Below are 12,669 nucleotides of genomic sequence, written 5' to 3'. Positions count from 1 at the left end.
TGCCGTTTTATCCCCTCATATTATTTCACTATGAAAAGCCAATTATGTATTATAATATGATTATTTAAAAATACTATATTTCGCATTCCCCATTAAAATCGAACTGAAAATAAGTTATATATTGAGTATAAAGTTCTATCAATTTGTTTTTCGGAATATCTACGCTCGTAACTTCAATTCACCTGTTTCCAACGTAACATCCTATTGAGATTTACAATTAAGAAAGATGACGTTGTTTCATTGACTACTTGGATTTCGTAATCCTACACGCGAAAAAATGTCCGGATCAGGACCGAACTAACCGAAAATTCTTTCTCGATCGACGTACTTAATATGTATAATTGTGTATTGAATAATATGTATACATAGTTGATAAAAATGAATAAATATGACAGTATCAGTTTTGACATAATATTTTGAGCGAAATATCTCATTTATATCTATATTTCCTATGATTTGAATAAATACTTTTCAATTGATTGTAAATAATGACATCCAAAAAAAAGTAAGCATCTTTTATTAGAAGCAAGGAAAATTCACAAAAATGCACATTAGGGGTTCTTACATCTTAAAGATTCATTCATTGCCATATTTTATTAGCTCATCTTACCGTTTTGTATCTTAAGCGCTGCGCTTAATACGTTCCTGTCAAGTTAACAGTTGGCTAGTGGGATCGATCTGTTGGCCAGATATTGAAATTTAATAAGAACGATGAATAGACAGATATTGTTCCTTATTGAAAGCGACGGTTCTTGAAGTATGAAACTGCTCATTGGAAAAACGCTCTGGAATACGATACTTACTGGTTCGGTTCATGTATCGACCATATGTTTCAATAAACTATGAGTGGGATGTGGTGTATTTGTTTTTTTTTAGCCTGAGTAATTTTTCGCTTAAATAAATACTGAAATCTTAGATTTATTTATAGTTCCCGTTTGTGAACTGAATGAAGATGAACTTTTAACCTTTTATATGACAATACTTAACCTAATCTAGCCTTGCGCAAATGCAATTTCATAACCAATGAAAGTCCGCCGAGGCGTGATTATTGCTAGTTGAAAATACCTTAACTTGTTAAGTGTTTGAAAAGTAACACCTTAGACCATCTTGATCCAAATATTGGAATTTTCGGTTGGTACTTGAATGTGAGCCGAGTTTTCTTTCTAATTATTTTTTATAACCAGATAATCTAAAACATCGATAAACATCGAATCAGAGTGGTTTGGAAATTTTTGTAAATTCAAATTTCCTAAATAGTTTTCTTCGATGGTTAGCAGCTATTTTAATTAATCAAAAATGAGGTTCTCAAATATTTTTTCATCTTGCTTCCAATGAATTTACCTAAGATAGCGGAAGCATATTAATGAAACAAATTTCAGTCTTCGATTTCAAAATTTCCACTCGCAAAATGCATTTCAAACCAGCCCAAACAACTTAAGTTTCGTGTCTGTATATCGGTCTGTGGTGCAGACCCACAGTTGAATCAATAAGTTTCAAATCATCTCACAATTACTATTGATAGTTCTAATGTTTTTCAGTTTATAAAGGTCAAATTGTGAATTGGCTTTCCCATTAGTAAAAATTGAAAAGTCGATTATTGTAACGAGTGGCCGCATGAGATGATTTGATGGTTGTTGCCTATTGTTTGACAGTCGAGAATGTTAAAAAGTGTTGACATTTCTGTTCAGTAAGTTAGCAATTCATCATGAATCGTATAACGCCAGAACAACGCTCACACTTTGTGAGCAAACAATTCGTGCATCTATTCATCATTTTCGCTCTGATTTCACTGTTCTCGATTCAAAACCACAACAAGACAAAAAAATGTGCGTTCTGAAATGAATATTGATGCTGTGCCCCAAGAGACGAAGAAGACGCGAAATGGCGATACTTCGCCGTTCTCAACTTGCTGGCCTTTGTCCTTCGATTATGTGGAAAATTTTACGTAAGGATCTTGGCTCGTGCAAGAATTTAAGCCAAATGACCATCGTGTACGTCGCATTTTTGCTGATTGGGCTAATTTGAAGTTGGCCTAAGATGAGCATTATTAGCGAAAAATTGTGTTTGGTGTTGAAGCTCTTTTCTGGTTGAATAGCTCCGTCAATAAGCAAAATTACTGTATATGGAGCAAAGACAATCCGCAAGCCATTATCCAATCCCCATAACATTACCATTACAACGATTACAACTCGTTTACATGCATTCGAAAAGGACCTGGCACCTGAATATAAGCCAAATGGTTACCGGTTGATTTGGAATGTTATGTAAGTATTGTTTCTTGTGGACCTTTATTCCTTCATCAAGAAGAGCTGATCAGAAAAAACTGATCAACGCTGGTTCCAAAGTTATAGTGCGTTTAAAGTATAACTTTTGAAGCAAGGAGGTTTTTTCACGCTTCACAAGACGAACAAACCATCAACTATGGATAAAGTACAGGCCAAGTCATAACATCGAAGATCCAGTTGAAGGTTTTTAATGCACATGTATAACAGGAGCTAGTACGATGGGAACCTGCGCTCATAACGCAAGCATTTTATGGTTTCTGGGATACGCGCGTTATCAACTGAACATGAAGTACCTTAGCACAGTTTTGCTGGAAAATGTTCAAGATGCCAATTAACCAAACACCGTGCAAGATCTTTAATTGGTGACAATAATAAATTATCAAAACGAAGGAAGTTACCCATATCAATTTTGTAGCCGACGATACTGGCTGAATCCCGCTTCAGAGCAGATATAATTGCTTGATAATGTGCCATTTAATATTCCAATAAAAACAGCAAAATATCAAATTTATAATGAAAATAATTCATTGTAAACTCAAAATAGCTAAGCACGTTTTCTGTCTAGTCATGTAACTCATAAGTGAAGATAAATACCGCTAAATAATTTAAAAACCGCAGCAATTAATGAAAAACAGCTATTTAAGCTGCAAAATAGCGGAAAAACTCTTTAAATATGATCCCTGGTACATAAGTTATGATAATATTACATTTGCAGCTCTTACCGCTATGTCTACTTTGAACACCTTATAACTTGGGAACCAGTCGTGACCAGAGTCTTCTAGTCAGCTTTTCTTATTTCAAGAGGGGTTTATACCACGTGGCATTCTCGTGACATGCCAAAGTTAAACTAGTCCTCTCCCCTTAGCTTTTTGAGATCCCATCACTTTTCAGGATGATTGAAGCAATCCCATTCGTTCCTCAGATTTACCAAAAAAATTAATAAATAAGAACTTTCTGCATTGACGGATTCTCTAAAATGAATAAAAGTGCAAATATAGAGTACCTACTCATTTTTGAACTGACCGCTGAAACGGTATAGACCCCTCTTGAGAGCATATAAGTTTACAAAAAACAATAATAACATTTGAAATTAACTGGTAACCATTTTTCAAACATTCAAGTGCCTGATCCTTTGGTACCATTCCTACCGTACGACTTCTGTTCCGCGATAATGTGACTTGAAGAGTACCTCGAGTACAAGCTTAATTGCTCCAGATCTCGCATACACAGGTGGTTTCACGGTTCCCAGAGGGGAGAGACCGATCCTGTGTAATGGACGTGTGCGAAGGTTGGAATTTATTTATAGGCACACCGCGGCGTCCGGTGCGTGCCGGCTGGATGTTCAACTAGTCTCGCTCCCATATCGCTAAGACCTCTCGTCGTCGTCGTCTTCACTCTCGGTAATACACAGAGAAAAATCCGCGAGCGGACTTTCTGGGAAAATTCCGATTTTCCCGTCCGTGCTATGGTGGTTTGGGGTGGTCAGTGCCCGAGTCCTTTTTGCGTCTCGACGCCGTCCGTCGAAATTCCGACGCGTCCGTTCCGACCGGTGATGGTGCAATAGGATGTGCTTGAGACTGAGATTGTTGTGTTTGGATTGTTCAGGTGGGTAGAGATGGGAATTGTTGGAATGTGGCGCCGACCGGTGCTGCTCTTGCGGTCTTACGGGGTTGTAGGGAAAGTCCGGTGAAAATTGTTGTTTTCCGGGTGTGTCGGATTGCGTGAATCAATAGGCGGGGAACTATACCGGGTGTTCCTGAATTGGAGGTACAAAGGTACCTCCAAGAAATGAGAGGTTCCTTGAATAATTTTAAGAAAAAAGTTGTATAAACATGGGCCAACAAACGCTATAGGATGTTTCTTATAGACCTACTTTTTTGTTATGATTATACCAGTTTATCGAATCTTTATTAATCTTCACTACTGATTAGGTAAATAAGAACCGAAACTTATAATTAATTTATTCATCAAAGCTTACGAAATAGAGTTTTATAATAATTTGGATTTTCCTGAGGATTACTAGAGAATTTTTTTCTCGAAATCTTAAGCAGATACGACAAAACTACAAAGTGTAATACTGGAGTACTGGACCAAAGTTTATTTTTTTAATTTTTCGAAACTACTGGTGGTCCACCAAAAAAGTTCTGTAGGAAAGAAGCGGACACTGAAAAGCACCAGAAGAAATATCACCCTGTAAATTTGCATTTAAAATTAACATAAGTCGCATGATGAAAACTAAATTGGGACATCTATGCCAAATTTAAATTAAATAACTTGTGAAGGAAGGTCGAGAAAAAACTCGGAAAAGAAATCAAACTTTAACACCCTGTATCTCGAAAACAGAGCGTTTGCAGGCCCATTTCCGTACCTACAATTTAGAAACATCTTGTATATACAAGATGATTCAACTTTCAGTAGACAAACTTGACGAATATATTATTTGTAGATTCTCAGGGAAAATTTTGTATTCCATATCTCCTTGTTTTACTTCATAACGAAAATGCATGAGTGACTATAGGTTAAAAGATAATGTAGAGAAATATTTACTATTTGATAGATTCATATGACGTGGTACATTTGATGTGAAGTGCTCGATATTCTGACTATCAATATCTTTCAGATAATAACAGCCATCTTTAGATCATTCATGGTATTCGAATTATTAAAAACAATTCGTCTTCAATTTGCACTGGTGTGAAGTACACTTTATGAGTGAAGTATCCCCAAACACACAAATCAAGGGAATTGAGATCTGGAGACCTCGAAGGCCATGCAACTGGAACCGGTGTGAAGCGAGTGGCTACTTTTTCCGAACTAGCGTCAGCTTTATCACTAGTTTGATCGATAGAAATGTGAAATATCATAATTTTCAGAAATACTCCAAAATGTTCTTTTAAGTAGCGCACCACAAATCCAACCATATCCAGTAGCAAAAAGAGTAATAACCAAGACAAAAGTCTCGCATTGAACTACATAACTATTTTTCGAACTCAATAAATAAAAATGTCGAAAAGCTGAAAATAACAAAATAAACAATTATTAGTACCAGTCAATTCAATCGATTTTTTAATCAATAACCATAGATACTTTTCTATATATAGATGAATTGAATTGAAGGCTTTATATTCAACTGAATATCTCGTAAACGGTTCATTTTATCGATATGCAGTAGGAGGACCTATCTTGTTAAAAAAAAATCGGAAGGTTGATATATTGCAGTAAAACAGCCGAAATCTATTAGTCGAAAAAAGTGAGGGATAAATTCATGTCTACCCTATCACATTTTAACACAACCGTATAATATTTGTAGATACTGTTTTTATTGCTGTCGAGTAAATATGTGCAAGACGTAGGTACACTCGAAAGGGCTGAAATTTTCGAGTAACTATTTATTTCTCAATATGAACATCCATTCGAATTTTCATCGAATTTGGACTTACAGAAGTGAGATATGATAATACCCGAAATTTCACAGTGGCGCATGCTCAACGCTCACTTTTTATCTGGAAATGTCGAATTTTGTTTGGGACTATCAAAGACCCAAATTTTTTATTAATTTTATTTAATTATTATTTTTTTAATTGTTTATTTTTTCATTATTCATTTAATTGGTTAAGAATTGTAGAAGACAAGGCTATTATAGATACCTACAGATATACAATAAACCAAGGTTGTTCAGAATTGTCTGAAACACATTTTGCAAGCGGAAAACCTGAAATGATAATAATAATAAAGGCTTTTATTCTGCAAACAAAATACATATTCTCTCGCAGAATGGGCAAGATCCAGTGCATCCAGGCCGGATGCACTATCTATACCTGCCTAAAATCGTGTACAATTTTTTTTTTTTTCATTCAAAAGTGATCACAATGCTTCCATTCTGCTAGAATCGGAAGTAAGACTGGCCCCAGACCCTTCATAACTTCCTAAATGAAAAATTTCCAAGACGTTTGAAATTTCATTTTCGATTGCAGGTATCGTTGAAATTAAAACAAAAAGTACGAAATATCTTCTGGACCGAAACAAATTTTATCTTCAATCATTATTTAACCGCCTCGCATCCTAAACCATTAAGTTAAGAGGTTAATGATGGTTATTACAGTGTTCATGTTGTTGATGATTATTACCATTTAGATCGGATATCAGATCACATAATGATTGAACCAATTCCTAGCATGCGTAGGATAAAACTGTATTTTTCTATCCTAGAAAGAACCTTAATGTTGATTTCTACATACGAATCTTGTGAAGAAAACTGGTGAGAAAACATTCATTAAGGTAACTATTAAATCTGGACTGAAAATCGGTTTGCTATACTACATTGATTCTCGGATCTCTTTAAGAGGGATTACCACCATGTGTTTTTTCGCGTATCAGTCAAACTTTGGTACCCACTCATTTCCCCTGCGCCGCTCCTGCGATGACCAAACTTTGTACGGTGTACGAAGTTGTATATTCATTTTATCTTCTTTCTTTTTCAAAGCCAATAAGTAGAGGGTAGTACTGTACAACGTTTTCCACAAAATTTCAGTTTTTCCTCTTTCGTAATGATTTTTGGTACGTTTTCTTCACTACAATTTCAAAAATATATCAGTACTCCTAACGTAGTACACATCATCGATTTTTATCTCAAACGAGAAGTTACCAACAAAATTTTTTTTCATACTCAAATTAAAAATATTCACTTTCTTCCATGTAGATTATTGTTCAAGGAAATTATGTGAAAACCCCATATAAAAAGGTGATTTGTAAGAAGAAATATCTCTTATTTCGTTTTGAACTGAGCAGCCACGTGGGGGTGTTCCCTCTTAAGAATGAGAGGAAGCGGTTCGGGTGGAAGATGCCAAAACCTACCAACCGAATTTGCTTACTTTCAAAAATGTTTCCAGAAGTTCATTGGTGATCCTGGTACACACGAATGTGAATTTACCAAACTAGATTATTCCAAATAGTATCAACAGACATAAAATAATTTGCTAATTATGTTTGTTCTGTGTATCTCAAGAAAATTATTACTAGTACATATATGAAATATATTTCATCAATATACTCACATTAAATTGTCCCTTATGTTTATCAAATAATTTTCATGGATAACCTCAATTTTGATATTTTGTACTAAAGGAGGAAATAAATCGAGTTCTCCGTGGATTTGGTACTAAACTTGAAATCTGAAGTCAATACATTCTTGTCCATGGAATCTTTTTGGAAACAACAGATTTCAACAGTGCCAGTTTAAGGTCATTTTGAACCCTACGCGCAGAAGATCTAAGGGCAACCTAGACACTGGCGAACAATTCAGTTAAATGCATTTTTTGGATAATATTATGATAAAACTATCAAACTCAATGACCTCGATCCAGCCAGCTTAAACTGAGGTTAATCGTATTCTACAGCATCTCTTGCTGTGTTTTTTACACGTTTTCATGACTAATAGCTGATGACTTTTTCACCGACCTAAAGCCAGTTGACGATTTTTTTCGTTATAAATTATTATATAAACTACCATCTCTATAAATTTCAGCCGTGTTAAAATTACTGAAACTCAACTTTTTTTACGTGTTTTCGGTGCTCCCGTTGGCCCTCCCACCGCTGTTGCGCGTGGTGACAGTCACTATGCTTTATAACAACCAAATTCAGCTATCGATAAATTGTGGTCAGGGTTAAAATTGATTACCAAAAACCATCACTGGCTTCCGGGCTACACCTCCAGAAAGGTGTCATTAATATTTTTATGGATTTAACTAATGTTAAAATGATGTTATAGCAATTCTTTTTTGTAGATAAAGTAACACTCTAATAGCAAGGGAAAATAAAATTAATATTTTTTTTTGTTTAATTAAATTTATTTCTGATGGCAGGTTTTTCCTTGTGTTAATTCTTTACGTAAATTTCGTTTTCGCTTCGCACACAGAACGCAAAAATACTGAACACTCCGAGAAACCAGAATATTTTCGAACCAAAAATTACAATTTTCTTTGAAATTTATTTTTGCACCTGCATTTGAAATCTTACTAAAAAAAAAAATTTTGAAATGTACACGACGATAAAATCGTATTATCTTCTCAAGCGTAGGTAATTAGTGATTCGACTGACGTCTCGACGCTAAAAGATACTCAAAGATAAAGTACAAGTTTATCATCTTGTACAATAAATAATTATTATCAACAGTCAGAGAAACAACGCATGGTGTGATTTGCAACAGTCAAACGTGCGTCAAACGGTAATTAAAAAACCTCGTTGTCGAGCGTTTGATTGCTTAGCTTGCAAATTCGGATATATCATCAGATGAAAGCAATAATATCGAGCAACGTTAGATGTAAAAAATGAAGAAAAATTGCAAATTTGCACCTTCTTGTTAGTTTGCCACAGAACTCTAAAACGACATTTTTTATATTTTAGAGACACCATGCTGGATTCGCTTATTTTCATTAATTTCAGATGGCGCCGGTCATAGTTGGCTTAGAGTTTTATTTTGACTACGCTACCTCGTTTCCGCCGACGTCCGTGTATCATCATGCCTTATGATAAATTTACCCGAATTGACATCTGGTTTTCCAGAATTTATTTTTAAGTTGTTATTCGGGTTTCTGGTGGGAGTCAAATTCTGGCGTTATTTTTATTCTTCCTTAAACTCTAACCTCTGATTCAGATCGCTTCGATATAGACAGATGACAGGAATGAAAATAGGTTAAATACTAGATGACTAATTTCCTGTGTTATCCAAGTAACAATATACAATCAGTGTAACAAAATATAGGATTTTCAAATAGCATGATACAAATTGAAAACAAAATGAATTGTATCATACTTTACTATTTGATAGATGATCATAATTAAAACAAGTTAAAACCCAAATTACATTAAGATACATTCCACTCAAAAGTGCATAAAAAACTATCTTAGACAGAAGGAAGGATTTCCGAGCCAGACAAGAAGCATTAAATTGATACAAAGGACAACATCTCCTCGAGGCAAATACCTACACAAAATATGTTTTAATAGCTTTTTATAATGGAAGTGCAGAAGGCATTGGTATTATTCAGTGGAGAGTTTTTCTGAATTTTAATTGAAATAAATGGAATATTTCCATAAATATTATTTAGTTATTTTTGCAATGAAAAATTTTGGTTGGCAGATAATGGATAAATTTATGACTGGAGAGTTCCAAGTACAAACGTTCAATATATAATAACGAATATTTGACCATGAAATCTGTGTGAATCTGAGATAGTCTTGATTTGGTTTTACAAGGTATGGCAGAATGAACGAATTTGTCACAGAATTAGAGGAAGTTACTTAGTACTAGCAATACTTTTATAATCTTTGTCTTTCTCGTAATATTACATAATGAATTGATGATCTTCGAAAATACTAAAAAATAAATCTCAAGCAAGTAACGTAATGTTGCAGTATTAAAATGACCTATAAATCTTTGTAAATGGTTAAAAATAAATGACAGTTCGATATGCATAAAAAAAAATCATACTATTTTATTTGACCTTGGTTTTCCTATAATCTTAGTAAAATCGAAAGATATAATAAGTTTTCCTGTAGGAATGGTTCATTTGTGAGCAGTAGGTACCCAGTATCTTGTTCATTTGCTAAATTATCAAGAATCGAATGTGATCAATAAATATACTAACTGACAAAGAACACCCAGAACATAGATAGTATATCAAGGAGTAAATTATTGAAATTTGGTGAAAAAATGAAGAGTTTACAAATTTTTTTTTCAATAAATGTGTTAATAATTTGTTTGTCCACCGCGATGATCTATATACTCCCCAACACGTCTCGGCTTTGATGCAATATTTCTACTCTATTTTTTCTTGAGGGATACTATCCCAAGCTACCTGTGCTTCATGTCTCAGAGCCGCCAAAGTCCGTGGGGGCCAGCGTTGCCAACCCAAAATCTTGAGATTACCGTATCAGGGACGAGAAATTACCGTATTTGGGACACTTTTACCGTACACAGAACCACAGAAGTACATAGAGAAAGAGATAAACAATTCTTTCTATTCTATGGCCATACCTAACCTACAAATTGTAATTTAAACTTGTCAAAATTTAACTAAGCCCTAAATAGAATCGAGACAACAGGATGTATCTAAAATGAACTATATATATATATATATACCTATGTGTGATGATCAGGTATATTTATTCTACAAAAAATTTATATTTCAACCGTCTATGACCAATTAATCTTCATCAACTTCGATACTAGAACTGGAAGAATACATATCCATTTTGTTCATTCTTGCAAACATATTCTGAGTAGGTGTAAAATCTACGCAGTTACCATCTTTTTTCACACACTGAGACGTTAATAAACAACCATTGATTGTATTAGTTATTAACTTATTTCTTGATTTTGTTTTAACCAAGTTTATTTTACTGAAGACTCTTTCGCATTCAGCATTTGTTTTTCAGAATCGCGTATTTATCAATTAATATGCGAGAAATTAATATTGTTGAATATTGAAATGATATTTCAAAAGCCACTATTACAATGAGCTCAAAAAAAGTCATCAACACGAATCTACGCTTCAACGGTTCAAGGTTCAACTCTAATTAAGAAAAAAATGCTTACGCGGCTTACGGGGAAAATCGCCTCATAGACAAATTATTATGTTTGTGGAAACCCCCTAGAATTATTGGTTCTCGGCAGGAATCTACTTATCAATATACGTTACTGATAAGCTTGCCGAGCATTTTTCTAGTTCTGGGTCTCGCTACGAGATGGCACTAGTTAATGAATTACATTTTTAAGGGTTTGTCTTGAATAGAATACATTGAGATGCATTAGAAAAATCGCAATTGAAATTACCGTATTTCGGCGTACGGTAGCCCATTCGGACCGTATACCGTATTTGGCATCAATTTACCGTACATGTACGGTAATTACCGTACGGTTGGCAACGCTGGTGGGGGCTGAGGTAAATTTTCAAGCCTTCTACCCATGATGTCCCAAACTTGCTCTGTGGGCGAAAGATCGGGGATTTGGGCGGCCATGGCAAAAGATTCACATGGGTCGCTTCGAAAAAGTTTAAACTAACTCTGGCAACATGAGGTCGGGCATTATCTTGCTGAAATATTGGATTCTCGAGCCGGTTGAGGTGAGGGAGAACATAAGGCTCCACTGTTACTTGAAGGTAACGCAGCGCTTTCATGTTACCTCGAATAAAGACTAAAGGTGACTTTTTTGCATGTGCAATAGCACCCCATACCATAACGCCTACTGTCCGGGACGCTCAACATCAGACTGAGGTTCACGTCTTTCTAACCCTTCTTCGGCCATCATGTGCACCCAAGGAGCATCGAGATTCATCAGAAAAGACGACCTGATGCCATTCCATATTCCAATGTTGACGTTCTCTGCACCACTGTAATCGTTGCCGGCGATACTCAACCGTCAGAGGTAACACAAGATGGAGTCGATAATGCTGCAGTCCAAAAGAGCTTATCCGGCGGTAAACCGTTCGGATGGCCTTGTTCTCCTAACCACTCCATCAGCCCAAGATCGAGTTGCCGCAAATCGGTCTCTAATGGTCAAGTCTTGGACGTCGATCTTGAACTTCATTTATGTCCCTTCGACGTCCGGTGCCTACTCGATTTTGGGCATTATCAAATCAAGCTTGACAACATCTCATAACAGTAGTTCGATTTTTGTTCGTACGGTTAGCGATTTCTCGAAAAGACAACCCCACCTCCCGTAGACCAATAATTCGACCTCTTTCAAATTTACTTAGCTGGCGATGAATTCCGCGTACACCCGTACACGTGCTCTAGGCATTTCAACAACAATTAAACATCGAGTTTGGGTCTCCTCGAACAGCTGGTTTGTTGTAAAATTTAAAAAACTTGCAAAAAACGACTACAATAAATAAGTAACAAAAATTGTTTACATGAAAAAACCTTCACAATTTTTTTCTCCAAATTCAATCATATACTCCTTGCTATATTAGCTATGTTTTACAGAAAAAATTCAAAATTTAAACAGCTCCCTCTGGGTGATGCAGTTTTTTTGACAAGTTATCATAGTATATAAGAACAGAGATTCTCTGCTCTAATCTTCGAAACTACTGAACATATTTCGTAGCGGTTTTCACAGGTCTACTATGATCATTTTGAAACAACATAAATGTTGTTTCGAATAAAGTTAAAGTGAGTTATCTCTATTTGAAGATAATACAAAATCAATAGAGAGCTCAAAACAGTCACGTCAATTTTTGTCAGTCGCAGGTTTCTTGCCCATAATTAAAACTGACAAATGCATCATTCCACGAACTATTCGGTGCTTATCAAATCCCTCAGCTGATAAAATCGACACTCGGAATGACGCACCTCGCCTTTGGATACCTAATTCGAACGTTTCCAT

The 12,669-nt window shown here is 35.3% G+C and overlaps 1 protein-coding gene and 1 non-coding gene across 4 annotated transcripts in view; both read left to right on the top strand.

Moving 5' to 3' along the window:
- The window catches only part of LOC123673221, a 54,970-nt gene that overhangs the window by 12,840 nt on the left and 29,461 nt on the right, over positions 1–12,669 (top strand). The window lies entirely within an intron of this gene.
- Positions 995–1,145, top strand: LOC123674307. Its single transcript, XR_006746649.1, has one exon. It is a non-coding gene; the product is annotated as a U4 spliceosomal RNA (small nuclear RNA).

The sequence above is a fragment of the Harmonia axyridis genome, chromosome 2 (assembly GCF_914767665.1).
Source record: "Harmonia axyridis chromosome 2, icHarAxyr1.1, whole genome shotgun sequence".
Lineage (NCBI taxonomy): Eukaryota > Metazoa > Arthropoda > Insecta > Coleoptera > Coccinellidae > Harmonia > Harmonia axyridis.
The sequence above is the reverse complement of the archived record's forward strand: the minus strand, read 5'-3'. Positions and strand labels throughout refer to the sequence as shown.